General features: G+C 48.3%; 1 long non-coding RNA gene across 2 annotated transcripts; it reads right to left on the reverse strand.

The window, feature by feature from the left end:
- Positions 1 to 3,774: 3,774 nt before the first annotated feature.
- On the reverse strand, positions 3,775 to 10,565 carry LOC128782884 (uncharacterized). Of its 2 annotated transcripts, none has more exons than XR_008428914.1 (2): positions 9,832 to 10,565; positions 3,775 to 4,837 (listed from the first exon to the last, which is right to left on the reverse strand). It is a non-coding gene; the product is annotated as an uncharacterized LOC128782884 (long non-coding RNA). The 2 variants fall into 2 exon arrangements; XR_008428913.1 differs by lacking the exon at positions 9,832 to 10,565 and adding an exon at positions 9,241 to 9,817.
- Between the last annotated feature and the right edge of the window lie 1,229 nt (positions 10,566 to 11,794).

Here is an 11,794-nt window from a genome sequence, read left to right on the forward strand (position 1 = left end):
CTATGAATATGCAACAGGCTGATGTAAGGGAAAAGATATTTAAGGGGTATCCCCAAAGGTAACAGTGTGGTCTTGGCTCAGTGCCAAGATGCACCCAGCTATAATAACCTTTGCTTTATGGTCCTTGTCTCCTATTGTCCTTTATTAAACTTTTTAAATTTTCACAGGAGAGTGAACGTGTTTTTCACATCCTGATTAAATTACAAATTTAAATCAGAAACAAAAAGTTATTTAAAAAAAAAACCCGCTCCATACCCAAGAATGCAAACTATCTTTTCCCCCCAACAAAATAATGCTCTCTAGCTCCATAACTTTGCTAACTTTTATTATACCTATAGTAAAAAATGTGTTAAATTATTAAATTAGGACATTCCCTTTTGTTTTAAAGGTTGCTTACATCAATGACTGATGAATCTGACAGATTTATTCCCTCTAGGGAGTATCAGGGAGTGTGAGAGGGATATAGATTGGTGGAATCACACCCTACCATCCCTGTGACAAATTGTCATGATTTGACACTGGCCAAACACCAGGCACCCATGAGAGTCACTCGCTCACCCTCCCATGCCACAGCTGAGCAGATAAAAGAAAAAAAAAAAATAACAAAGGCCTCATGAATTGAGATAAGGACCAGGAGAAAACACTTCAAGGGCAAAACAGGCTCGACTTAAGGTTGCAAAGTGAAATTTATTACTAACAGAATCAGAGGAGTATAATGAGAAGTAAAATAAGCCCTTAAAACACCTTTTCCCTCCATCCCCTCTCTTCTTCTAACTGACAGCACAGGGAGACAGGGCATGGGGGTTTTGGTCAGTTCATCACTGTGATTTTTTTCCCTTGCTCTGGGAGAGGAGTCCTTCCCCTGTGAGACCGTGGGGTCCCTTCCCACAGAAGACAGTTCTCCGCAAACTTCTTTGGTGTGGGTCCACTCTCACAAGCAGTCGTCCTCCCAAAACCGCTGCCACGTGAATTACTTCCATGGACAAACAGTCCTCCCAAAACTGCTGTGGTGTGGGTCTCTCTTCCATGGGATGCAGTCCTCTAAGGACAGGCTGCTCCAGCCTGGAAGCAGGGGCCCTCTCTCTCCACCAGGTCTTTCACTGGTTCACAGCCTCCTCCAGGCATCCACCCACTCTGGCATGGGCACCGTCCCCACAGGCTGCAGGTGGATGTCTGCATCCCCCGTGGATCACCATGGGCTGCAGGGGGACAGACTCCTTGACTGTGGTCTTCACCACAGCCTGCAGAGGAATCCCGGCTCCAGAGCCTGGAGCACCTCCTCCCCCTGTCCTTCTCCACTGACCTTGGTGTCACCATGTTGTTTTCCCCCATGTGTTCTCACCTCCTCCTCTTCTCTGACTAGGAGAAAACTGTGACTTTGCTTTGATTTTCTTTTTAAATATGCCAACACATAGGCATTACCAATCTCTCTCGTTGGCCCAGTTTTGGCCAGTAGCATGTCCATCTTCAGAGCCATCAAGGATTGGCTCTGCTGGACATGGTGGAAGCTTCTAGCAGCTTCCCACAGGCACCACCGCTGTGGTCCCCTTGCTACCAAAAACCAGGCCGTGCAAAACCAATACACAAATGTAGTCGATGAATGCTCCAAAGGAAGCAGAGGGTCCCATACCATCATGCCACATGCAGAAGTGATGCCATTGAGCAGGACGGGAACAGAGAACTCCAAATCAGAAGGCAAAGAAAATGAACTTTGATTTATTTCAAATGCACTGCTCTATATATAGAGAACATCATGCGGATTAATTTCATTGGTCTTAGAGTAAAAACATCTCACGGCATTGGTATGCAGTGAATGACGCACATTGGCAGAGCATATCTATAAACAATGTGAATAACAAGATAGATTAGAGAATTATTTACATTCTTTCCCAACTGCTTCCTAGGCTCTTGCCTGGTTAGAAAACTTTTCTCTTTCTCTCTGACTGAGCTGAGAATGCCCACATTTCCTCTGTTTTGTGTACAAAAAAGAAAAAAGGAAAAGAAAAGGGCGGTGTTTGTGCCCTCCTGCAGGGCCCTTGCAGGAAAGAGAACAAACACATCTCGAGAGCCTTTTCAACTCCAATCAATCAAAACCTCAATTTAGATATTGACTCAGAGCAGTCAAAGAGATTCCAAACTCTTATTATAAATTTCAAGAAATCAGTTACCAGATCTAGGATAGTAACAACTCATTGTCAGTCTGCCAAAGGACTGGCAGTCCAACTTGTCAAAACCCATTTCCCAGTGTGAGCAGATGCCCACATGACAGAAAAGAAGGTATTAACAAACATGTGCACATACCCAAATCAGCCAAATTCGGAATTTGGCAAGATGAGTAATATCTGTTTGCCACAGCTGCAAAGCCTTTAGGCCTCTGGGATTTATCCCAGCCAGTAAGGTGCAGCAGGTCAAGCCTTGGTTGGCAATCATCAAATTGCTTTTGCAAGGTGTGTGCACTTGATAGAAGAATCATGCAAGGCTTTTGGCCCATGCAGTCATGTCCTCAATGAACCACTTGAGTGACACATGAAATGCCATGAAATCTCTGAAATGCCATGGCTACAGCCCTTAATTCAATCACTTGGGCCGAGGCTGTTGTGGCTTTCCAGTATTTTGAGCTGTCAGTAAAACACAGCTCTTTCCCCTTTTTTTTAATTTTTTCCTCCAAAAAAACCAGCAGCACCTGCGGGCTCTAGGACCATGCGGTGCTCCGCGAGGCGGAGGACCCGGTCCAGGGGGCCGGGCCAAGCATCCCAAACCCGGCCAGGGGAGCGGAGAGCCCAGGCTCTCTGCCGAGCCAAGATCCACGCGGCTCGGTCCCTCCCCCCAGCTTCTCATAGGTATCACTTGGGGCCCCTGGATCTGGGGTCCCTGGGACACTCCATGGCCACCCGTAGATGGGCGACCCATTGCAACCTTATATTTCGGTGCACGCCCCCACCAGGCTGCGAGAATCCCGGCAATTCCTCCAGCTTTTCGCCCTCCCCCCACCCCACCTGGACATGGATCAAGCCACAGCTTCTCGGGACCCCGCTCCTCCCGCTCTGCGAACAGGAGCAGGACGCGCGGGGCGCGGGCAGGGGAGGTTTTCCCGGGAATATAAAATTCCACCCTGGTTTTGGGGATCTTGGCACCACTCATGCCTGCCCAGTACAAGGGGCTGCTCTTCGCTCCCAGTGTGTTTGCCCTGCCGTGGGATCCAATGGACTGAATCGCGGCCCCACCCCCATCCCCAGCCACGGTAGCAGCAGCGATGCTGCTGCGGACCAAGCTGGTGTTCCATCCCTCTGCCTCAGTGGGACAGAGCTCGGGGCAGTCTCGGGTGTGATAAATTGAGGCGAATAATTTGATTCAGCCTTTTTAAGGTCAATTAGAATTTTATTAATTACAGCAAGCAGTAGCAAGCAAAACAGCGCTGGGTGGGTAGGGGTCTCCTAACCGCCCCTCCTGCAGTGTCCCACACTGCAGTGCCCCACACCCCACTCCCTTATTCAGTTTCTTTTTATAGTTTCTTGGAGGTTTCTTAATTCGTGTCTTTTGCGATAGCAGTGTGCGTAGCTTGAGCATCTCTCTGCGTCGTGTCTGCGTTGTGTCGAGGCAGGTGATCGCTGATTTCACAATCGGCTCCGGACAGTGATGGGCATACCCGGAGTACTCCTACGTTGTCTAGTCCGGTGGCCGTTGCCTGGTGGTCGCTGATTTCATAATCAGCTCCGGCCATCCCCCGACATCCTTAGCCTGTGTCTGCAAAAAAGCTACAAAAAGCTCCCTATATGGTGATTAATCATACTTTAATTTTTATATTTCCTCCTTTAATATTCCAATTCTTTTGATGAACAAACAAGTTACCACAGTTTATCACAATCCCCCATTTTCTCTTTTACCATTTTGTTCATCAAATCGCTTTGCTGCTTCGTAGGCTAGAAGTAAAGTGTTCAGCATTGTCCTGACTAGAAACACCATTAGGACAGAGCGATAGAAAACTAATAATTTGCCAATAAGGGTGGAGTCCTAGCCTTGTTTTTGTTACGTAATATCCTGTTTTCCCCTTTTTGGCTTGCTGCTCCCTTGGTGTTTCGGAGGCACTTAGACTGGTCCTTTGAGGGATCCTAGTACTCGGCTGGCAATAGTTGGAGCATTTCAGCATTGTTCCACTTAGAGGGGGCTTGGCCTTTTCCTCTCTGCCTCGCTCGCCGACTCGGGTGCTTCGAGCCGCGAGGTAAACCATCTTCTCGGCAGCAGCAGTACTCGCCTGAGCGTCCCCTTTTCCGCTCCTGCCTAGCCTTGTACTGTTCCCAGTTCTTATCTTTGACCAGAGGTGGATTGCAAGGAATCCCCTTCAGTTCCTTTCGACAACACCCTTTTATTATCTGAGCAGCAAATGAAGTGGGCTCGTTAGTATGAAAACAAGAATATTTCCCACCACTCAGATCCAAAACTGACCCACTGATTTTCCAATTCTCCTATCCTTAGCACAGTTTCAGTTAGTTTTCGCTGAGTTTTATAGCACTCAGTACAAACCCCAATTGGTGGTCTTCCCCTCTGGCAATGGACCCACCACCGTTCTTGGCAAATTTTACATATAAAGCACACAAAAGGGTAACAATCTCCACAACCTTCCTTATTACAAATCACTATATAGTCTTTTGTAATTGTATCCCTTTGCTTCCCCTTATGGTTGATTTGGATAATGTCCACAGAGTTCATTAGTTTTTCTTAAGAGTCACTTTCAAGTTCCCAGGCTGGCTAGTCACTCTCCACTGGTTATTTGTGGCAACCGGGCCTTTCACTCGGCTGGCGTGAGTCCACCCCTTTTCGGCCGTCCTGACTGCCGTTTCTGTGGTAAGCAAAACAAGAAAAGGACCTTCCCCACATGGAGTTAAGGAATCTTCCTTCCAAGACTTAATAAGTACTTGATCCCCTGGTTTTATCTTATGGATTGTGATATCCAGAGGTGGTCTCTGTGTCAATACTCCTTTCTTCCTCAATTACTGCCTTCTGCTCATAATTTGGGTAATGTAGAATTTAATATGAGAATCTTTTAGGCAGGGGTGATCTGTGGGGGCTTCCATATCATAAGGCATTCCAAATAGCATTTCAAATGGGGAGATTCCCACATCAGTTCGGGGTTGAGTTCGAATGTTCAATAAGGCAAGAGGTAGGCACTTAACCCATGACATTTTTGTTTCTAGCATTTTACTTTGTGAGTTGGTTTTTTTTTGTTTTTTTGTTTTTTTTTTATTTCTCCATTCATTCTTTCCACCCTCCCCGAGCTCTGTGGATGCCATGGGGTGTGATATTTCCATTGAGTCCCCAAAGCTGTCAGGACATCTTTTGCAATTTTAGAGGTGTAATGGGGTCCCCGGTCTGAGTCTAAACACTCAATTAATCCATACCGGGGGATAATTTGCTCTAATAATACTTTTACCACAGTGTTCGAAGTAGCTCGGGCCATAGGATAAGCTTCCACGTAATGGGTTAAGTGGTCTACCAGTACCAATAGATATTTATACCTCCCCACTTTTGGAAATTCTGTAAAATCTATTTGTATATGTGAAAAGGGTCGTTGTGCCAGTTCCCTTCCGCCCATTGGTCTTTCTATTAATTGTTGTTTATTTATTCTTTGACAGGTTAAACATTGTTGGGCTACCTGTTTTGCAAGATTATAGACCCCTATACACATATATTTAATTGCAAATTGGTCAACCAGGGCTTGAGTTCCCCAGTGGGTTTTCTCATGAATTGCTTGCAGGACCCTTATTGCCATTCCTTTTGGGAGTACCTCCTGCCCATCCAGTAGTATCCACTTGCCTCCCTCTTTTTCCTTCACCCCCATTTGGTTTAATTTTTGTTTTTCCTGTACCGTGAAGGCTAACACATGGTTAATGGGTTCATGGAACCGGCAATGTTTGTCTTGGGGGTTATCACAGGCACACTGTATCGAATCAATCCCGTATGCATCCCAGCAAGCCCAACATGGTTCTTCCTCTAAGTCAGCTCCACAAGTGGAGCAATCTTTCCTTTGTGTGACCCCCCCCTTATATGGTTTTAAATTCATTAGAGCTGCCTTTCTCGCCTCCTGGTCGGCTAAGTTATTTCCCCGTACTGAGCTTCCCATCCCCATTTGATGTCCTTTTACATGAACAATAGCTATTCTTTCCGGACCTCTCAAGGCCTGGAGCACTTTCAGAATTAATTCCCCATGTATCAACCCCCTTCCCTGTGAATTGATAAGACCCCTTTCTTCCCAGATTTTACCAAATGTATGAACCACCCCATAAGCATATTTTGAATCAGTATAAATGGTCCCAACTTTTCCTTTTAGTAGTTCTAAAGCTCTGAGTACTGCATACAATTCACATGCTTGTGCTGACCAGCTGGGGCTAAGAGGACCAGATTCTATTTTCTTAAAAATTTTCCCATCCACAATAGCATACCCAGATTTCCTTTTCCCTTCAAGGACCCGAGAGGACCCATCTACATAATACCGATATCCTTCCTCTAATTCCTCCTCTTCGAGGTCTGGTCTTATTTTTGTTTGTTCCTCTATTTGCAAAAGACAATCATGAGTTAGTCCCACAACTGGTTCCCCATATAGAAACTGGGCTGGATTTTGTAAGCTTGTGGTTTCAATACTTAACCTAGGAGAAGAAATTAGGATGCCTTCATACTTTAGGAGTCTGGCATCTGTTATCCATTTATCTGCTTTTTGTTGTAGTACTCCACGAATGTTATGAGGAGATAAAACCTTCAGTTCACTCCCAAAAGTTATCTTTCCTGCTTCTTCTACCAAAAGGGCAGCAGCCACTATCGATTGCAGACAGGCAGGCCACCCTCGACTAACAGGGTTGAGAAGCTTTGAAAGATATGCCACTGGTTTTTTTCCTCCAGCCCATTCCTGGGCTAACACCCCGTACGCCACCCCTTCATTGACATTAATGAATAAAAAGAATGGTCTTTTTAGATCCAGGAGGCTGAGAACCGGGGCATTGACCAGTTCAGTTTTTAATGATTTTAACCGGGTCTCATCCTCGGAGCTCCATTTTAATAGCCCGTCTGTTGTTAATTTTTCATACAGAAATTTAACTTTCCCACTAAAATTTTCAATCCATTGTCTGCAATACCCAAAAAGTCCCAGTAACTGCCGAACCTGCCTTTTAGTTTTTTTTTGGGGGCTTCCAGGGAAAGTATTCCTTGGACTCTATCAGTATCCAATTTCTTAGTCCCCTGAGTCAGCCAGTGTCCGAGGTATTTAACTTCCTCTTCCACGAATTGTAATTTTGACTTTGAAACTTTGAGTCCCTTAAGGCTTAAATAATTTAGGAGTTTTATAGTTTCTTCCCTTACTCTTTCTTCTTCTTTCCCTGCAATTAATAAATCATCTACATATTGTAGAAGCACAATCCCCTCCCCCTGTGAATATTCTGCCAATATTTGTTCCAGAGCTTGCCCAAACAAATTTGGGGATTCGGTAAACCCCTGGGGAAGGACTGTCCACCTCAGTTGTTGTTTTCTATGTGTATCCGGGTCTTCCCATTCAAAAGCAAAATAATCTCTAGAGGTTTCCTTAAGGGGACAGGCCCAAAAAGCATCTTTAAGATCTATTACACTATACCACTGGTTTTCTGGGCCAAGTTGGCTTAAAATAGTATGTGGATTGGCTACGACCGGGAATCTTTCAACTGTTCTTTTATTAATTTCCCGCAAGTCATGCACCAATCTGTAACTGCCATTCGGTTTCTTTACTGGCAGGATGGGGGTATTGAAAGGGGACATGCAGGGTTCTAAAAGTCCCTTTTCCAAAAGTCTCTTTATTTCTGTTTTTAGTCCTTCCCTCCCCTCTTTGGGTATGGGATATTGCCGAATCCTGACAGGGATTTCTGGGTTCCTGATAGTTACCTCAAAGGGTTCAATATTTAATTTCCCCACACTGTCGGGGGTATACCAAACTTCTGGGTTAATCTTTTTCTCGTCTTCAACTCAGAGAGGATATAGTTTTAATCTGCTTCTGGAACTAGTAAAAATGACCCAATTCCTAATTTAGAATCACTTTCTAAGAGTACATCCTTAATTACAGGTACTCCAAAGGGTTCCCCTTTGGCCCCAATCACCTGTATTATCTCAGGTGAAATCTTACACCCTTGGGGAAGGGTCTGGACGGTTGATCTCTCCGCCCCTGAGTCCACAAGGAACTCATATTCTCGTTGCTAGGGACCTATTTTAATTTTACCAGGGGCTCTGTTCTTTCTCTTGTCCCCAGCAGATAGAGCCCCCGACCCCCCTAATCTTCTTTGAACTGTTCCTCATCAGCAATCTTCTGCCGACACTCTCTCCTCATGTGTCCCTTCTTCCCACAATAGAAACAAACAATGCTCTCTCCACCTCTCGACTTCCCTTCAAACCAACTTCGCTGGACGTCAGTCCGACCTCTGGACTGACCTCCAGTTCCCCTTTGGGGATTCTGTTGTCCCCCCCTACTGCTGCTAACACGATTCCAGACTGCTTTTTAAAACTCTCATCCTCTCTCCCAACACACACCTTTTGAGCCTCTCACAACAACTCATCCAATCCTCTCGCCTGCCATCCTTCTAATTTCTCCAACTTCTTCCGAATGTCTACCCAAGAATTGACTACAAAATGCACCTTCAAAAGTGTCTCCCCTTCTGGGGTATTGGGGTCCACCCCTGAATACAACTGGAAAGCTTTCTTCAATCTCTCCCACTATCCAAAGAGCTGCATATTCGCTCTCCTCTTGGTTAAAGGGCTCTTTGGAGTTAACATATATATTTAGAGCTTGACAGATCCAATCCTCAAACAACCCAAATACGGGCCAATATAGTTGGTCTCCCCTTATTTGTTTACCTCCCCAAATTTCCATACAATAATGGATCATTTTAACCTTATCTTTTCCTTTTCTAGAAGGAAAGGCATCCCAATACTCTACCGTTAAGCCTAGTGGAAGTTTTACCGAGATTCTCCCACCCATGGGTTCAGCAGATTTACTTTTTCTCTGACCCATCTTCTAGAGTGCCTTCTCACACTCAACACAAACAATACGACAGTCGCTTCCCCCAATTCGTGGCCCACTCCGTCGCCGGATATGGGAAACGCACTACTATGGGGTCCACACTCACTTGGGGAATCTGAGCTGCCAGTTCCCCTCTCACACACACGTTCGCATTCGCTGCACTCCAGGACTCCCACCCCTGACCGAGCGACCGAGCGGACCGGACTACTCACGTCTTTCCGGCGCCTCTGTTTCTCAACCGGGGCTTCGCCCTGTGTGTCTTCTTATTCACCTCAATCACTCCGGGACTACACACCCCTAAACGACTCTTAAAGACCCCGTTTCCAGGGTCGAGGCTTTGTCCCTTCCACATGCACTCCGGAGCCCGCTTGTACGGGGCCCACCGTCTTTTTCACACGCACACGCATTCCGGAGACCGCTTGTACGGGGCCGACCGAGCACATACACTTATACTAAATTAGTAAGCCGAAACTTGGGGAAGTTTCTCCGGGGATCCCCCGCCCCAGGAACTTTGACGCCGTCCACCTCCGCGTCTGGGTTAGGCCCGCTTGCTCTCCTCCTAACCCAGGAGCCTCCCCACCGAGGGTAACTCGACGCCGAGCGGGGTGCAGCTCCCCCCCTCCTACGTCCCCCAACCCTGGATGCTCTTGGAACATTAGTCCCTCAATCCAGCAGGTTTGAATCAACCCTGGATGCTCTTGGAATATTAATCCCTCAATCCAGCAGGTTTTAATCAACCCTGGAAAAAGGAGGCCCACCACCCACCGGGAAAAGAGGCCCACCACCCACTGGGGGCTACTTACGCTTCCTGCGTGTTCACTCTTCCGCGGTTCTTCGTGCACAAAGATTAACGGGGGTACCTTTGCTTGCTACTGAGTTTTAGGTTCGTCGGTAAAGGCCCAAGGAGGAAGCCCCCCCTTAGGTCCACCGCAAAAAGGCGGTGGGGCGCCTCACCCTAGTGGGGCCTCCCTCCCGGGTTTCCTTTATCCGAGTCACGGCACCAAATTGTGATAAATTGAGGCGAATAATTTGATTCAGCCTTTTTAAGGTCAATTAGAATTTTATTAATTACAGCAAGCAGTAGCAAGCAAAACAGCGCTGGGTGGGTAGGGGTCTCCTAACCGCCCCTCCTGCAGTGTCCCACACTGCAGTGCCCCACACCCCACTCCCTTATTCAGTTTCTTTTTATAGTTTCTTGGAGGTTTCTTAATTCGTGTCTTTTGCGATAGCAGTGTGCGTAGCTTGAGCATCTCTCTGCGTCGTGTCTGCGTTGTGTCGAGGCAGGTGATCGCTGATTTCACAATCGGCTCCGGACAGTGATGGGCATACCCGGAGTACTCCTACGTTGTCTAGTCCGGTGGCCGTTGCCTGGTGGTCGCTGATTTCATAATCAGCTCCGGCCATCCCCCGACATCCTTAGCCTGTGTCTGCAAAAAAGCTACAAAAAGCTCCCTATATGGTGATTAATCATACTTTAATTTTTATATTTCCTCCTTTAATATTCCAATTCTTTTGATGAACAAACAAGTTACCACAGTTTATCACATCGGGGAAGCGGAGGGAGTGGTGGGCTGGATGCAGGCTCTGAAACAAACAGGCTGGATGTGTTGTCCAGCACAGGGCTGCCTGCCTTTGCCGGCGGCGGATCACAGAGCGAAATCGCTGCTGAGTTGGCTTCAGGCAGCGCGGCGATGGGAGCCGCTGTGCCCTGCGGGCGCTCCCCGCCCGCAGCAAGCGGCACGGGGGGTGCAGTTTCCCCCGCGGCGTGGCACGCCGCCAGCCCAAGCCGAGCGGGCGGCGCGGCTTCGGCAGCGTCTTTCGGAGCTGGCGGTAGCGACGGCGATGTCGGTCCCGGGGTGGGGAGTCACAGCGGTGGCGACGGCGGCGGTGACGGCGGGCTCTCTTTGGGCGGAGTGGTGGGTGGAGCGGCAGGCGGGGCTGCTGCTGCCGCTGGAATGGCAGGCGCTGGTATCTCAAAGGATATCAAATCCGCCGGTCTGCACGGCGCGCAGGGAGCCGGACCGGGAGACAAAGCCTTTCCCGTTGGCAAAGCCGAAGCCCCCGCGTGCGGCGGGGGGCGTGCCAGGGGATGGATCAGAGGCTCCATTGCTGGTCCCAGCAGTACAAGAGGGCGGGACCGGTATAGCTGCGCAGGCTCTATCAGCGAAGGAGTCGGGGGGGCTCCAGCCCCCACTGCGCCATGGACTGCGGGCGGCGCTGGCCCCTCCGTGAATGCAGTCTGGAAAGGGGAGGGGGGGGGGCTGCGGAGCCGCGGGCGGTGGCGGCGGCCACCGGTCTGGCGCCACCCCGTGCATTCCTTGTAATGTCGGGTGTGCTGAAGCTGATAGTTGCGGCAAAGGCACCCCCGCCGCCTGGTAGGCGGATGATGTCACTGGCACCGCGCTGAAGGCGAGGTCCGTCTGTCTGTCCGGCTGCGGCGCAGCGTGCTTCGCAGTCTGTGTCCGGAATCCCGAAATGTTCCGGTCAGAACGGCTGCCTCTCCGGGTCTTGCCCCGCAGGGCTACGTCAATGCCTGCCCAGCCTGCGAACAGTTTGGGCTGTGATAAACTGTGGTAACTTGTTTGTTCATCAAAAGAATTAGAATATTAAAGGGGGAAATATAAAATTAAAGTATAAGGGACCAGCTTGCTTGTTAAGAGATAGGGGAAGCATCTGTGAAGTTGGGAAACAGGAAGCAACTGCTACAAACCGCAAGGCTATAGACATATTGCAAGGCGCAGGACCACAAGTATGATTAATCATCAT

The sequence above is a fragment of the Vidua chalybeata genome (assembly GCF_026979565.1).
Source record: "Vidua chalybeata isolate OUT-0048 chromosome W unlocalized genomic scaffold, bVidCha1 merged haplotype SUPER_W_unloc_2, whole genome shotgun sequence".
NCBI lineage: Eukaryota > Metazoa > Chordata > Aves > Passeriformes > Viduidae > Vidua > Vidua chalybeata.